Genomic DNA, 17,408 nt, shown 5'->3' with positions numbered 1-17,408 from the left:
ATTTTAACCAGCCTGCCATTAAAGGCCCATACGGTGTCAGTGTCTTCTACTAGGCAATTAGGCAAGTGCTTATTTCCAAGATGTCTTATGAAGTCTTAGAAGTAATTTTATCAGTACTTTATAGAATTTTTTTGTTGATGTCTTATTCTAAAAGGAACCTACCCCTTGAAAGAGGAAACAGAAAGCAACAATTTAAAGGTGATTTTTAGGAGGAAAGGTTAAATGGAAAACATAATGATGAAAGAATTATTGACCTAACTAAAATGTAAAGGTGAAAGTAAACTGATCAAGAAGTTTGAAACTAGAGTAGTATAAACATCACCCTTACTTTGAAGTTTTAGCTTGTGTTTCCTCTTTTGCCTGTAGCTTAGCAAAAGGGGAGCATGTTTGTAATTCTGAAGTCAAGACTGTTTAGTGCATCATTTTATAGGCACACAGGACAAATCCAGGGAAATACGTGATCCATCTGCTTAGAAAAAGAGCCATTTTTAACCAATTTCCCCACCTCTATCCATTGATGTCATCTTCTTGTGCCAGGAGGGATTCATTTTACTGTTTTTGTGTAGTTACAGTAGAACTGTCTTAGTTTGTTGATTCCCCACAAGCATTTTTACATACATATATCACCTTAAATTTCTAGAGCCATTAAATCACAGACTTCCCATTACAAAGCAGCTTGTTAAGAGGAGGAGTTGGAACTTTACCATATTGAGTAACCAGAAACACAAACTTGAGTTTGTATGAGTCTGGACACATATGCAAGCTCCCTGGAATCACAGAAGAGGTATTTTAGTACTTGTAACCCCTAACGGATTTGGCTTTTTATCTTGCCTAAGAAACAAAGAGAAATCTATTCAGTTTTATGTTATCTTTGCTTTTAGAATAACACCCTTAGTGTTTCAGAGGATCCATGGAAATTAATGGCCATATTTAAGACTGAGGTTTGTGAGGTTTTGGGGGGGTTTTTTTGGCTGCCATGTCCAAATCACTTTAAATCTATTTGTCTCAGTTTCTCCAAACTCAAAATCAGTCCATCTATGTGTTTTGTCAGTGCAAGACTATCAATAATAGCAATACCACTTACTGAGCACAGACTATGTACAAAGAACTTATATATTGTCTCTTATATCAGTCCTACATGTAGGTATAATTAGGAAAACTGAGGCCCATATTAACATAGGAAGTAAACTTCTGAAAGTCTTAGGACTAGTTAATTTTTATATTGTGTGTACATATATAAAGCATCTCTTTTTTTTGGACTTACAAGCCACAAAAATGCTATTGTTCAAAATTCTCCATTATTTATCCAATACAATATGAATTTATAATTTAATAACTTGGTAAAAAGTTTTTGAGCATCTACTGTGTACCGGTTATAGTGGCTTAGAAACATAAATTACCACCTAAACCCTGCCCTTCAGGAGTCTGACAGTCTAGTGAGGGGGACAGACATTTAAGTTGATTATGAGACCAAGTAACTCTAATAAAAATGTAAGGATAAAATCTATGTCGGGAACAAAAATCCTGTATCTTCTGTCTGCCTTCTAGGGTGAATTATTACATGTTATTTCAAGTTATGCTTTCGAAAAGGTCAAGTTTTCCTCTATGAATTTTATTTTGCTCGCCTAACTATTCAAACAGTACAAAGTGCTGTCAACTATTCTATTACATATATAATATATATGCCTAATTCTATTATTTACAAAACAAAACATATTATAGACATTTAATATATATATACCTATGTATACATATATGTATACATATTATACCAAATACATATGTATTTAAATGCATTATATACACATGTATATATAAAATCTATTATATACATAACAAAATCATATAACTATAATTTATATACACATATATAACTAGTTCTATTATATAAAAAGCAAAAGGAAATTGTTTTCTGTGTTAAAATATTTTAAATATGTTTTCAGACTTTTTTAGTATAAAACAAGAGTTAACAACAAAACATTTGATTTCTTTGAATACTAATGCTCTAAAAATCCTCAGAGTTCTCTTTCAGTTTATTTAATTCCCATCATTAAAGAGTCAGGCCTCAATCTTGGCTGTCAGTGATTGACTACACAGCAGACCTTATCAAAAGCTAAGTCCTACAGGATACCACTGACTGTAGCAGTGAGGTCATGCCAGTCTCTTCCATCCCGCTCTCCACAGATTCTGTTTCCTTTCATCTAATCCTTCTGGGGCCTCTTTTAGAGTATGTTTTCCCATGCATTCCCCTTCTAAGAGCACTTCTTGGAAATATGAGAGGTTATGTATTCCTTCTGACTTACAGAAAGCCATCTATCAGAGTGTGTATTTCTGCCACCATCATTGGAGATCTCACTCTGAGGGCTTATACCAGAGTCAGAGTCCTTCAGTTCCTCTGCAGGGTAAGCTTCATGACTGCTCGGAGTTTTCTTGAATTTGCTGGCAGTACTGCATTGGTTATTCACAGTTCTCCTATCTACTTCAAAGAGATCAAAGTTAAGCCAAAATCACTCCCTTCAACCGTCTCCTGTTACTATGTTGTTGATGTTTCATTGGCCTCTGAGAGGGGTTCTCAGATGAGCTAACAGTAACCTCTGTTTTTGCCTCTCTCGAGGAGAGGGCAGGGATTGATGGAAAGAATTAGGCTCAGTGCTGATTCTGGTGGAATCCAGTAGCATTACCCTATACAACATTTATATTTTCTTAGCATTGTAGCTTCTCACGGTCAAGCGTCAGTATCTGTTCGTTAATTCAGTGTCTACTAACCCCTACTGTGTGTGGTGGGTCCTGTGCTGGATGCTGAAGGTGAAACAAGGAATTTGATAGAAATGATCCCTGCCTCCACAGTGTACAGGAACTTTAATTACAACCTTTACATAACTTCAGAGATTGTTTGAGAAGTCCTGCCCAGTCTTCCTCTCAAGGAAGTCAGTCTTAGACTCTAGTATTCATGCTGCCAAAACTAATGAGGTAGAGAAAATGCCGGCAACTTCCATTCCCCAAATGAATTGGTTGGAGTCATTGTTGAAGCCCTTTCCTAAAGATCTGAGCATCTGAAAGTACTCAGTCATCCCTTCACTGAGGGTCTAGGCATCTCATCTCCTTTCTTGAACTCTTTTCTCCAGACATAACATGGAAGTGACCTCTAAGTCATTTGGATACATATTTGCCAAATCTTTTCTTACAGAAAACAGTTAAAACCCCCTGTGTCTTACGCAATTTGGCGTATAAAAAACAAATTCATTAAAACCTAGAGATAAAATTAAGTTCCTAACCTCACAAAACACATTCTTTATTGTTCATTGTGATTCTAAAATTTTATTGTGCTTCAGATTTACCTAGGAAGGTAAATAAAAACGAAGACTTTGCCCTCAGAGATCCACACACAGTAGTTCTTGGCGGAGGCTAAGGAATTGACGTCGTTAATCAAACTTTTTGCATTTTTTACTGTAAGTAGTCTGTGGATCAACACTTGGTGAATATTACTTCATGTTATACATCCCATAATTGTGGAGGTAGAATATCTGGTAGGATATTAATGTTGACATCTACTTATGAAAGTATTACATATTTTAGAATGATATATTTAGAATGGATGTATGCATTCGAGGGACATAAAGTAAGAGTGTAAGGAAGAAATATTATTAAACGTACTTTGGCTATATATGTCCTTAGAAAATTATCTTTATAATAGGTATTGGGTTATTTCCAATTCCAAGACCAGCAGTACTGGTTGATATCCCCATTGATATAACACTCAAAATTAATATGGTCTTACTAGATTGATATTTAGAGAAAAATTATGCTTGGTGGATAATTTCAGATCTAAAATGATATCCATGTCCCTTTATGCAAAAAAAAAGGTGTTAATAGAAAAATTGAATTTGTTCTCCAACCGCTTTCAAGACTAAAATTAACTTCAAAAATGGAAGGAAGAGTTTTTTTTGTTGTTGTTAAATGACAGATAAAACATGCACCTTAGCTTTCACCTTTTCTCCAACAACTCAAGTGCAGATAAGGCCAATGGAAAATTTGGTAGCCATGACAATAGGAAAAAAGAATGAGGTGGGGCACATGACAGCAGTGACTTTAAGAAAAGAGGATGAGGGTTTCCCCTGGTGGCGCAGTGGTTGAGAGTCCGGCTGCCGATGCGGGGGACACGGGTTCGTGCTCCAGTGTGGGAAGATCCCACATGCCACGGAGCAGCTGGGCCCGTGAGCCATGGCCGCTGGGCCTGCGCGTCCGGAGCCTGTGCTCCGCAACGGGAGAGGCCACAACAGTGAGAGGCCCGGGTACCGCAAAAAAAAAAAAAAAAAAAAAGAGGATGAGAGAGGGCTTAGCTGACATTTGGAAGGCTGAAAACCACAGAGGTAAATGATAACAGATTTAGCAAAGCAAGAAAGCTAGATCCTAAACTGGAGTAAAGAAGACTGAGAGAAAATTTAATCTACAGGAAACACCCCCAAAGTTTGGGAATTGGGAGTACCAGATTCTCTGAAATTGGGCTAAGGTGGGGCTAACATAAGAAGATTGCTTGGAATTCTGTTTAAGAAGTAATTAGATAGATAAACAGCAAGGTCCTACTGTATAGCACAGGTAACTATATTCGATACCTTGTAATAACCTATAATGGAAAAGAATCTGAAAGAGCATGTATGTATAACTGAATCACTTTGCTATACACCAGAACCTAACACAACATTGTAAATCAACTCTACTTCAATAAAACAAAAAGTAATTAGAACATCAGACTCTCCCTTCTCTACAACCAGATGTCTGCCACTTTGTATATCATCAGAAGAGTTAAGGTTTATTACCTGTAGAGGATAAAGCAGAGACTTTCTGACTGGGGAATACCAGGCACAGTTGAGAGAGAGGATAAATCTTCTAAAAAATCTGGTGATAAAGAGAAATTTTACTAGAGCATGTTGAAATTCTAGCTCTCCTCCCCCCTGGGCTCTCAGAGCCTGGCACTAAGCTATACCTAACATAAAAAGATTGAAATAATCTTTTGTGATTAATGAGACCAGCCCAAAGGTAAGATCCTATACTTCCTTAGAAAGTTGCCAAACAAAACCACCCTGTGGGCCTATAGATGAAAAATTGGAGCTTCTAATCAACTTTTTAATGTCCCAGTCTTATATATGAGCAGATAGCCTTGAATCTCACCAGGTAGTTGAGGAAAGACTTTAGTGAAGAATCCAAATTACTATAAAAAAGCAAGTTAGAGAACATAGAGGTTATGCAGAAGCAATAAAACTAAACAAACAAAAAAGTTCATTCATATCCTCAGAGATAATTCATTGACTTCTTATGGCAGTCATGAAGCAACAAAAAAATACTATTTTTTAAAATTAGAGAAAAAAGAGCTTTTTACATTAAACACGTGACAGTTGAAAAACAATCAGTAGATGAGTTGGACATAGGATTAAGGAAATCTCAGTGAAAGGAAAACAAAGAGACAGATGGAGACAAACAGAAAACAGAGAAGAGGAAATAATTAATAAAATAATTAATGTTTCCCCAGATGGAAAGGTTAGTATAAAAGCTGAAAAGACTCAATCTAAAACACAGTGTTGTTCAATTTCAAAGTACTGGGACCAAAGGAAGATCCCAAGGACTTCCAGAGAAAAAGCATAGTTTCACACAAAGAGCAGGTGTCGGAATGGCTTTGGACTTCTCATTAGCAGTGCTAAGCTAGAAGACAATAAACCGATTTCTTCCAAGTTCTGAGGCAAAATCATTTCCAGCCCTGAATTCTGTGCCTAGACCAATTATCAATTAAATGAAAGGGTAGAAGTAACATCTCACAAATTTTGCTTCCCTTTGCACACTTTCTCAGGAAGATACCAAGGACGTATTTTACTACCAAGACAAGAGAGTAAACCAAGAAAGTGAAAGCCTTGGGATCCCGGAAACCAGTCTTCAACATGAGAGAGAGGGAAGGGAATTCCTAGGTGATTGTGCAGAGAGATCCCCAAGTAATATTTGTGTAGCTGACCTAGAGCAGGTCAGATGGTGAGATTTATTCAAGAAGATAAAGTTGATTTTAATGTATTGAGAGGAGATTGATAACAACTGCGAAAGAGTTCCGAGATGCAGCAGTGAGAAGTACATAGAAGAAACAACAAGAAGGTAATTACTCCAGAGAGGGGAGAATTATGAAATCATAATAATTATATGGTTCAGTTGTCAAAAATATTTATATAGTTATAATAATGTAATAACCAAATACTGACTTAACAAAAGCACAATTTCAGTATATTGGAAGAAAGAGAATACTAGGTATGCATGTGCACGATGTGGGTTGCTATGGTAGGATGAGAGACAGATGATAATAGATATTTCTCCAAGGAAGATATGCAGGCGTCCAATAAGCACATGAAAAGATGCTCAACATAGTTAGTCATCAGGGAAATGCAAATTAAAACCCTGGTGGCGCAGTGGTTGAGAGTCCACCTGCCGATGCGGGGGACGCGGGTTCGTGCCCCGGTCCGGGAGGATTCCACATGCCGCGGAGCGGCTGGGCCCGTGAGCCATGGCCGCTGAGCCTGCGCGTCCGGAGCCTGTGCTCCGCAGCGGGAGAGGCCACAACAGTGAGAGGCCTGCATACCGCAAAAAAAAAAAAACAAAAAACACCGCAATGAGATAATACTTCATACCCACTAGGATGGCTAGAATCAAAAAGTCAGAAAACAAGTGCTGGCAAGGATGTGGAGAAATCAGAACTCTCATACACTGCTGATGGGAATGTAAAATGGTGCAGCTGCTTTGGAAGACAGCTGACAGTAACTCAAATGGTTAAACATAGAGTTATCATATGACCCAGCAGTTCTACTAGGTATATACCCCAAAGAAATGAAAGCACATGTCCACACAGAAACTTGTGCACAAATGTTTATAGTAGCATTATTCATAAGAGCCAAAAGGTGGAAACATCCCAAATGTCCATCAACAGAAGAATGGATAAACTAAATGTGGTATATTTGTACAACGGAACAAAGTACTGATACATGCTACCACCTCGATGAACCTTAAAAACATGCTTAGTGAAGAAAGCCAGTCACAAAAGTTCACATATTGTATGATTTCATTCATAAGAAAGTCCAGAATAGGGAAATTTACAGACACAGAAAGTAGATTAGTGGTTGTTTAGAGCTGGTGGGTAACGGGGTAGAGGAGGGAGCAGGGCTAGAGGCGTGATAGCTAAAGGGTATGGGTTTCATTCTGAGGGAATGAAACTGTTCCCGACTTGACTGTGGTGATGGTTGTGTTTATCTGTGAATATACTAAACCCCATTTAATTATACACTTTACATGGGATTGATTGTATTGTATTTAATTGTATGGGATGTGAATTATACCTGAATAAAGCTGCTTAAAAGAAATATTAAGAAGCAGGAAAATGACCATATTGTTTAGAGATTTGAAGATAAACATGAAAAAAGTTGTAGCATAAAAGTGATTGCCTGTAAGGCAGAGTTCCTCAGCATGGGCATGATTGACATTTGGGCCGGATCATTCTTTGTTGTGCAGAGCTGTCCTATACATTGTGGAACGTTTCAAAGCATCACTGGCCTCTACCCACGAGATATTAATAGTAGCCCTCTCTCCCCCCATTTGTGATAACCAAATGTGTCTCTAGACGTTACCAAATGGCCACTGGAGGGGTGGGAGCGGGGGCTTGGTTTACCCTAGATAAGAACCCCTGCTCTACAGATTGGGAATTGGAGTGGGAGAGCTGCAATGTGGAGGCATGGCTATTTTTCATAACAAATACTGAAGAACTGTTTGATTATTTAAACTGTGAACATGTATGTCTTAGTTTGGACTGCTATAACAGAAAACCACAGACAGGATAGATTAAGAACAGAAATTTATTAATTTCTCACAGTTCTGGAGGCGATCAAGATTTGGTTTCTGGTGAGCACTTTCTTCCTGGCTTTTAGTTGTTTCCTTCTCTCTGTGTCCCCTTACATGGTAAGAGGTAGGAGGGAGATGATCTCTCACTTTCTCTTCTTCTTCTTCATTTTTTTAATGCTACTTTTTAAAAAATTGAAGTATAGTTGAGTTACAATGTTTCAGGGGTACAGCAAAATGATTCAGTTATATATATATATTCTTTTTCAGATTCTTTTCCCTTATAGGTTATTACAAGATATTGAATTAGTTCCCTGTGCTGTACAGTCGGTCCTTGTTGTTTATCTCTTTCTCTTTTCTTATAAGGCCACCAATTCTACTGGATTAAGGCCCACTCTTATCAGCTCCTCTAACTTAATTACCTCCCAAAAGCTCTGTGTCCACATAAGTCACATCAGGGGTGAGGGTTTCAACATATGAATTTTGGGGTGGGGGGACAAAATTCAATCTAAAGCAATGTATAACTTTGAATAAAACAGAAACTAAATACTAGACATTTGCACAGAAAACCTGTGATAAAATTAGCCATAATAGTTATTTCTTTGCCAGGTTGCCAAAGAGGTCACTGTCACTGGGGATATTATTAACTATAATAGGAATACTGTTTTTTTGTTGTTGTATTGTTTCTGGGTGTTTATATTCATTTGGCAATAATATGCCCAAGTTGTATTTGTGGTGGTTTTTTAAACTACCTCAGTTCAACTGGTTATTAGATAACTGTTTTATAGGCAAGATTTTTTTTTTTTATTACTTGCTTTACTTGTTTTGTTTTCCTTTAGGTGGCCTTGGCCATAAATATTTACCATAATTTTCAAATGATTCTGGAGAAAAAGTGCCATATAAATGAAACATTAACCTAATCGTTCTTAAAGCACTTTCATATCAGGACTGAAATATATAGGTAATTACATTATTTTTATAAATTGTTATTCGAAGCCCTAAATATGATATTCGTAACAGATATTAGTTTTAATTAATCTAAGATGCACTCCTGGTAAACTAAAATCATTCGATGTTGTGGTTATTTCCCTATTACGTTCAATCCTTTGAACAGAGATTCAGTTTAAAGATTTTATTTGGTCAATTCGTTAAAAAGAATCAAATCTTCTTAATCAAAGTGATTGAAGCTTTATTTCGATTTTTAACAAATAACTAATCTTGGTTTTACTATGTACATTCATCTACGTATTAAAAAAAACAGAGTAGGTACTTTTGAATTACCCCATTTATCAAGCTGACATTTTGGCTGCTTCACAAAAAAAGCAGATTCCATCACTGGTGTATATAGAGGCAAATTCAAGTCAAATCAGTTCTTCCACTTGGGGATGTTTGATTAATGAGATCCTGCTTGGTTTTATTAATCTTTCTGCATTCTTCACATCTCACTTTTGACACATAACCATTCTCTTTGGAAACCACCTTTATTTACTTTATAATGCAGATTTAACCATAATTTAGGTTTGGAAATTTTTTCTTTTAGAAATCTTCTCATAAGCCTTATAGGACCTTTATTTCTAAGCTATGTACATTTACCTACTATACTACATGTTGTGAAGATCTTCCTATTTTCTTCTAACCTCAGTTAATAAAACCCAGCTGGTGAATAAAACATTAAAATAATTAACTGAGACCTTTTGCCTGAAGCATATTTTTCTTATCATACCTTTTAGAATATGAAAAGATATAAAAAGTCACCTTTAAATTATAGCATCAGACCAGTAGGGCTTTAGTAATCATTCTCAAGGTCAACAACAGGTTTTTCAGTGCTGTCTTTGAAGCAAGCATGAATAGAATCTAAGTTGCCATTAAGAACTGTATGGTTGCTATGTTTACTTAAAGCAAAACATATTTGATGGATAGATGAATAGTGTAAATGTTTACTGTGTCAGTTTGATGAATGAATTAAGCATTACCTGCTGAAAAAAAAAAAAAAGCTTTACTTTTTTTACTGGTCTCTTGACCACCTTTAATGGGCTTGCTGCTTATTTTATGCACCGTCAAAAGCACAGCAGCTTCAGGCAGGAAGCATGGTTGACCCACACCACCACCTCTCCTTAGAGAACAGAGGAAAGCCACCTTTAGGTGGAGCCAGAATGCCCACTGAATACAGTCCAGAGTTATGAAATCCTCTGATGAGACTCAGGCAGGAGTCTTTAATCTAAAAATAGGAAGATTATAAATTCCAGCAGTTTCATAGTCAAAGAGAAGCAAAGGCTAAGTGTACGTTTAGCAGATTCCCAGGGAACATCAACTATTGGAGCCTAGAAATGCACAAGGAACAAGACAGTTTCATCCCTGCCTAATGTGCTCTGTTTTCAAAGTTTCAGAACCCAGCTGGAGACTTGATCAGAAAAAAGGGTCACTCCTACATGGAAATGGTTCATTACTGCCCCTGGGATAAAATCCAGTCCTTAGCTTAACATTCAAGACCATTCAAGATTTGCATCCTGATTCTTTTCTAACCTCTTTGCTTCTGCCCCCAGTTCCACCCCTCCTAAGTTAAAATACTTGTTTTAAAAGAGGGGGGTAGGCAGACTTTCTCTAGGTCAGATAAGAAATAGCTTAGACTTTGCGAGTCCTACTGTCTCTGTCACATTGACTCAATTCTGCCACTGTTGCAGGAAAGCAGCCATGGATAACAAATGAAAAAGTGGGTGCGGGTGTGCACCAGTACAACTTTATCAAAACAGATGGCGGATCTGATTTGGTCCATGGGTCATAGTTTGCCAACTCCTGCTGTACCTCAGTTGGCTTACAAATTGTGAGTTTAATAGAGTGTGCAATCAATTTTGTAGGTCACAGGATTTAGGATTTACTTTAAACCTTAAATCCCACAACCATTGTTTTTTTACAAATGGCGAACTCCGATCTTCATGAAGGGCTTATCGGTAGGATTTCTGGTAGCGCATACGGGCACCCGGGCCTCCGAACTGTTTGAATTAGCAGCGACAGGGGATAGCCACCAGCAGGGTTCGGTCTTACTGAAGGGGGATGTCTTTGATCTTCTTGGAAGCCTCATCCGCGAATTTCTGGTACTACGCCACCAGGGCTTTGGAGATGGACTGGCAGATTGGGTAAATCTGGGTCACGAGACCACTACCGTTTACGCCGACACGCACGACCACGCCCCCGAATCGCTCTTTCAGAAGCAGAAGCGGTTCCGGTCGTTGCTTTGCGGCAGCCTGTTTCACCTCAGTGAGCTTTTTGCCCGGTTTGCAGCGAGAGACGGAGGCTGTGGACTTTTCCTTGTGTCGGACGACTGCACAGACTGCAGAGGGCTGCACGGCTGCGGACGTAGACAAGAGTTCCTCACTGGGCAGCGCCGCAATGGGAAAAGGCCAGTTTTGTTGTTTAATAGATGCTTGTTTTTATTACTGTTTAACATTGTTTTAAAAATTCTGGGTAATACAGTAAAACAAGAAACAAAATTAAGAAATATAGTGATTTTAAATGAAGAGAGAACTATTATTATTTACAAGTGATAAAACCATATTCCTCAAAAATCCAAGAGGGTCACCTGAAAATCCTTTAGAAAGGTGGTTCCCAAAGCTATTTACACATTGGAATCACCTGGGCAATGCCAACAAAAATCGCCAAAAACAAACCAAAAAACCCACAATAAAACCCCACAAAAAGTGAAAACAACTAGATGCCTGAGTCTTACTCCAAAAGATTGGGATTTAATTGGTCCAGCCGGTGTTTTGTTTTGTTTTTTTTTAATATGGGATAAAATAAATCAGAAAATATCAGTGCATACTGCATATAGTAAGTATTGTTTTGTGAAACGTTGTTTTCGGATATATGACATGAACCTGTCTAATGGCTCCGAAGTGAAATCTGTTTGTTACCGGTGGACGTGGTCTAAAAAGTTTGAAAGCTGCCCTGAATTACCTAGAATTGCCAGCATAGGTTTCAAAGGGGAGCTGCCTTGTCTTTCCTTGGAGTATGTTACATAGAACAGTATTGAGTTGTCAGTACCACTTGGAGTAAAGAGAACTCCAGAGGCAAGAAGCCCTTGCAGAAACGCAGTCGTGGGTATTAGCAAGGAGAGTGAGCTCCTCTTTAGGACAATGGCAGTAGGGAAGGACCTTACCCAGCCCCAGTGCCTCTGCCATCTGAGGACAAGAGTTCCAGTAACTCTCTACTTTTTCTTCTCCTGCTCCTTTTTAATTATTCAAATCTCAGTTAAGCATAGTAACAAAAGGAAAGGAAGTTTCAGCTGGAGGTAACTTCCCAGTAGAGTGCAATAGCGCAGGCTGAGGCAGTAGGGGCTGTGGAGTCTCAAATGAAGGATCTGTGTAGCATTTAACTGTTCCTCTTCTGCCTCTGGAACTTGCTTGTTTTCTTTCCACTTGTGACTTAAACATAAATTGAAGTGAGAAAGGGGAGGTTCCCTTTTAGGTTGTAAATCCTGGGACTGTACATGATGCCCTAGGGAAATTCAGGTAGAGGCAGTTAAACAGGTGGAGGGGGAGGAGGGAAACATACAGAAGGAAGTGGTTGGCGAACAGCTTATTGGTATAGTTATTTCTGTTTGAGGGCTGGAGAAATCCTAGATATTTGTAGGGGGTGAATGAGAAAACCATGTAAAATTAATCAATTTATGTTCAGGATTTAATATTCATCTTCATTAAAGTTATAAGACAGAAGTTCTGATGAGAGTTCCTTACATTACAGATCACATGGTAGTTCATTAACAAATGAACATAAATAGTCAAAGCAAGACTGTAGCCTCACATTTATTGCATTTTGTTTTTTTAAACAGATCATAATTTTACCTAGGTTTTATCTAAAAACTGAAAAGGACTTCAAAATTATATAAAATCATCTGTCCCCTTTTAGGGTATTTATTTCCTTATGAAACACAAGTATTGAAAGTAAGTTAGTCAGAATAGGTGCAGAGAAGAAACTGATCCCAGGTTTCAAGATTCCTGGTTAGATTGTTTCCATCAGAGCAAATTTCTTTTTCTTCAAAAAGAAAAGGTTACGCCTTCCTGTATGTTATTATGCCGTCCATTCATGCATTGATTCATTCATCCTTTCAGAAACTGTTTATTGAATTTGTGTTATGTGCCAGTCACTTTACTAAGTGCTTCTGTCTAAAAGTAGAATGAGGTGGACTTGGTGTCTGCCCTCATAAAGTTCATGCTCTAGTTGGGGAGAGAGATGTTAAATCGCTTTGAGAATATTCATTTCTGGAGAGGAAAGGCAATTGAACACAGGTTTCCTAAATTCTTAAATCTGTCGATGTTGATTAACTCATTTTCTAGAATGTGAGGCTAGCTTCCTACCTCCATTTTATGTCCTCAAAGAAAAAAGTCAAAGAATATAACAAGAAAAATAAAGATACCTTACGTTCTAAAAAGATCCCTGATTTGTATTCTTAAGTGTTATCTTAAGTTTTTGCATTGAAGTGTCTCCTTCAGATTTCCTTAATTTGTCCGTGCTTTTATCCAGAAGAAATAACAATCAGCAATACAGGCTAATTTTAAAAGTCACGTTTATCACGTGTTGGTTTGAGAGCCAAAAGCCAAATGTTGCATCTCCTGAGGATGCCCATATGGAACAGTGGAATGCAAATATTTATCTTGAAGTTATTTTTATAGGTGCCAACCTTATGTCTTAAGGTGGTTCAGATTAATCCAAGAGAAAATAAATAATTCTTTCCCCCATAATTTTTACACTAAAAAAGAAGAAAAATATTTGTTAAGTAACATATTTTGGCATCTTTAAATGTATGCATTTTCATACTTAGTGTCTGTTCTAAATTGGAAAGTAAATTTTAAATAAGTAAATAAATCTCATATAAACATGAAACAAAAATATAGATTTTGAAGACATCTATATTAAGAATATTCCGATCAGGAAGCATAAATACACACAATGACTTGTTGCTTAAAACAAAGTAAGATATAATCATATTCTCAACTTGTTTGCTTTTCTTACAAAATAGAAATAAATATTTATACTGGAATAAACAAAATGGTAACCTTACATTCTTAAAAGTTATAATATTAGGCAGATATTAGGAGAAGTTGATTCTTATATTTTTATTGATTGTGTATGCCAAAATAAAACTTTTCATATAAGTGGGAATACCAAATTTCCTTTCTTTAAGAAAATCCATGGTAATTTCAGGGAAAAATGTTTGTGTGTATTTATAGACATATGTGTGTATAATGTATATATACACACATGAATCCACTGTATATTATATATGTGGAATATATACAACTTATAATAATATACATAATTTAGTATGTATTTAATGTGGAACATATATATTTCCACAGACACATTGGATTTATTTTATACCGACTAGAATCTTGAATTAAAAATATGTGTCTTGGAAATTGTTCCACATACGACAAATAAAACTTCCTCCTACTTTTTAATGGCTATATAGTGTTCCATGTTATGATTCTTCCATGATTTATTTAACCAGCCCCAGTTGAAAGGTACAATATTAACTTTAGAGCTCAGGAAAGAAATAAGAATTAGAGAAGTTAATGCATCGCTGAGTGCACTGCATCAGTGAAATGGCAAAATGTGCTGACCTAGAGAAATTGTGCGATTTCCCGATTTGTGGTCATATAAGCAAAAATGTCGAGGCAATGAAACTAAAACACAGAAGACTTAGAAGGAGGCTGACCTGAGCATCAGTAAGCACAGCCCCCAGGGCATTAAGATACGGTTGACATGTCAAATAACTTCTAGGTACATTTTTAAAGTTCACTTAGGCAACTGGGTGGTTTGGTTTTGTATAACACAACTACTGTGTGACCCATCATTCTGTTTTTCAGTGGAATTATTATTCATGTGTTTATACAGTGTTGTCTGATTTTTATGTTTTGTAGCATATTATTTGATATCTCATAAGAAGTCTAAAGTTAGACAAAGTAGATTGCTGATGTTACAGAGGAGAAGTTGAAGCTTAAAAGTTAGATGATGTGCCTAAGGCAGCAGAGACAAAAAGCATCAGGACTGGACTGGAAAAGTCCATAAAGAAAATCTCCGCGTTGGTTGTGATACTGCCTCTCAACCGATAAATACATTCTTTTAGTTTAAATTGTAAATATTTTGTACAATGCTAATTTCTTCCACTAGGATATCATGGTCATTTTTATTTAGTGCTATTTTGAAAATTAGAAAAAACAAAAAAGAAGTGAGGTATTTTGATCTCTTTGAAAGACTGAGAAACACCCTGTGAATAATGCTTATTTAGTTTCAGGTTAAAATGGCAGTATTTTCTATGGAAGCGTAACCCAAACAACTATCATAAAAGTATTATACTTCTGAATATAGGATTTAGTAAATATTAAAAACATTTATCCAAAATAAATATTTAAAGTATCTCATAAATCAACATGAACATTTTCCCTTAAAGCGATGCAAATTGATATGTGTAATTGGTATGCTCTCTTGTTCATCTCTTGGGGATAATGAAAAGAAAAAAAAAATTCAGGGAGGACAACTCTTGTGCCAATAACTATACTGTAGAGTAGTTTAGAGGGACCAAAATGATTTAGAGATGTGGAAATCAGGACCATAAAAATTAAAGTAACTAGGATAACTAGAATTAATTTTACAAGAAGGAAAAAAGAGTACGAATGCAGTACTGCAATGAAATATAGGAGAGCACTTTGTAGAATAAAAGAATGAACACAGAGTGACCCTTTGCTTCTGTTTATCATTTGATAGAGTTGCATCCCATTTATACTGACATATTTTATATCATCTGTAGGGTTTCTGTCCCAATGGAAATTTGAAACGTTGGGATTAATAGTGGGGAGTATTGCAGGCTGGGTTCCCTGAGAAGCAGACTCTGAGAGAGATTAGCATTCAGGGACTTTATTAGAGAGTGCTTTTCGGAGGGACACATATGGAAGGGAAGGGGGAAACCAAGAGTGGGCGGTCAGAGAAGGTTGGATGGAGATGCAGTCTCAACTGTGACCTCAGCCTGATGTGGGAGGAGCTCTGAGACTGGGATGATCTTTCAGAGTCAACCTGCATTTTACCCCTGCATGGGTCAGGCATAGGGTAGAGGCCACCCTGGGAAGGGGCTGGACCTTGGGCAAAGTGGCTCCCTTTCTCTCTAGCTGAGAGAGTTCCTGGATGGGCTGATTGCTGAACTCTGTTGGCAGCATGCTCAACAACTGTGGAAGTAAATTCCTTTCTTCCGAAAAGAAGGTGTCCCCAGTGCACGTCGCAGCGCTTATTGTCACAACTGAAGCAGAGAAGGAAGGAGTAAGGTTGTTTGTTAAGGCCTGGAGTTGAGATTGGTAAAGGAGACATCAGGCAGGAGAGCTGAGACACTGGGGACTGAAATTCTACAGGTGACAAATACTTTTGAAGAAATAAGTCCTGTTATTTTTTATGAGCAAGTCATTGACTAGTTATCGTCTATGTGTATAAAGATAATATTAAGAACATATATATCTTATATTTGTTTATGGTGAGATGCAGTGTTGCAGAGTGGTTCAGAAGACACATTTTGAGCCAGAATAACCTGGTTTATATTTCAACTCTGCTACTGGTTGTTTAAGATCTTTTACAAGTTAAACTTTCCATTCAGTTTTCTAAACTGTAAAATGGAGAAAATAATATGACCCGCCCTGTAGGGCTATTGTAGAGAATAAGCAAGTTAATACCTCTGAAGCCCTTAGAATAGTGACAGGAAGCTTGTAGTAAGCAATTCACAACATGAACTCTGTATCCGTGTCTTTTGAAATGTAAGTTCAGGTGAACAGAGACTTTATCCCTTCTGCTCACTGCGTTATTCCCAGGACCTAGAAAAGTTGGCAGCACATAGTAGGTATGGATGAATAAAACCTGAATTCAAACCTGATAAGGTGTTTATACATATTGAAAAATACCTATATTTAATAATTTTAAGTAATAATTTTTAGGATGTAAGTAAGTATGTTGATCTTATTTTGAAAACTACATGACTAAGTTTCAAGATAATGTCTTTATCTTTTACAATTTACTTGAAACTTTAAAGTCATGAAACAGGATACTAAAAATGTACCAAAAATGGCAATTCTTTCCAATTATGCTAATTTGAATTAATTTTTTTCTTTCTATATTTTTGTCCTAATATATAATGAAAAAGTTTGAAGAAGATACATAACATTTTATCTGTAATGTCTGTCTGTATAATGTTTTTCTCAATCAAATCTAGTTTACTCTTTTGGTTTTCATTCATTTTTTAAAACATTTAATTAAGAGCCAATTTACAATGACTTCTCTTTCCTTACCTCTTGGAAACTTCTACCTAGAATAGGACATCTGATCATATATTGTGTTTGGCAGACATCTTCTGGGAACCCATCCCTATGATGAAACCCGCTGTGGGAGACACAAATGTGAATGTACCTTCTATCTGTTCAGAGGACCCATGACTTAGCAGGTGAAGATGAATGAGGGCTGGGATGTGGTAAGAAAGAACTACTACGTATGGACTAGTCATAGAATTAGCCAACAGG

At 36.9% G+C, this 17,408-nt stretch overlaps 1 protein-coding gene and 1 pseudogene across 1 annotated transcript in view; one reads left to right on the top strand and one right to left on the bottom strand.

Moving 5' to 3' along the window:
• Positions 1–17,408, top strand: part of SEMA3E (semaphorin 3E) — a 256,083-nt gene that overhangs the window by 85,712 nt on the left and 152,963 nt on the right. The gene's annotated exons all lie outside the window — the stretch shown is intronic.
• On the bottom strand, positions 10,803–11,305 carry LOC132431394 (small ribosomal subunit protein uS9-like; annotated as a pseudogene).

The sequence above is a fragment of the Delphinus delphis genome, chromosome 9, assembly GCF_949987515.2.
Source record: "Delphinus delphis chromosome 9, mDelDel1.2, whole genome shotgun sequence".
NCBI classification, from domain to species: domain Eukaryota; kingdom Metazoa; phylum Chordata; class Mammalia; order Artiodactyla; family Delphinidae; genus Delphinus; species Delphinus delphis.
The sequence above is the reverse complement of the archived record's forward strand: the minus strand, read 5'-3'. Positions and strand labels throughout refer to the sequence as shown.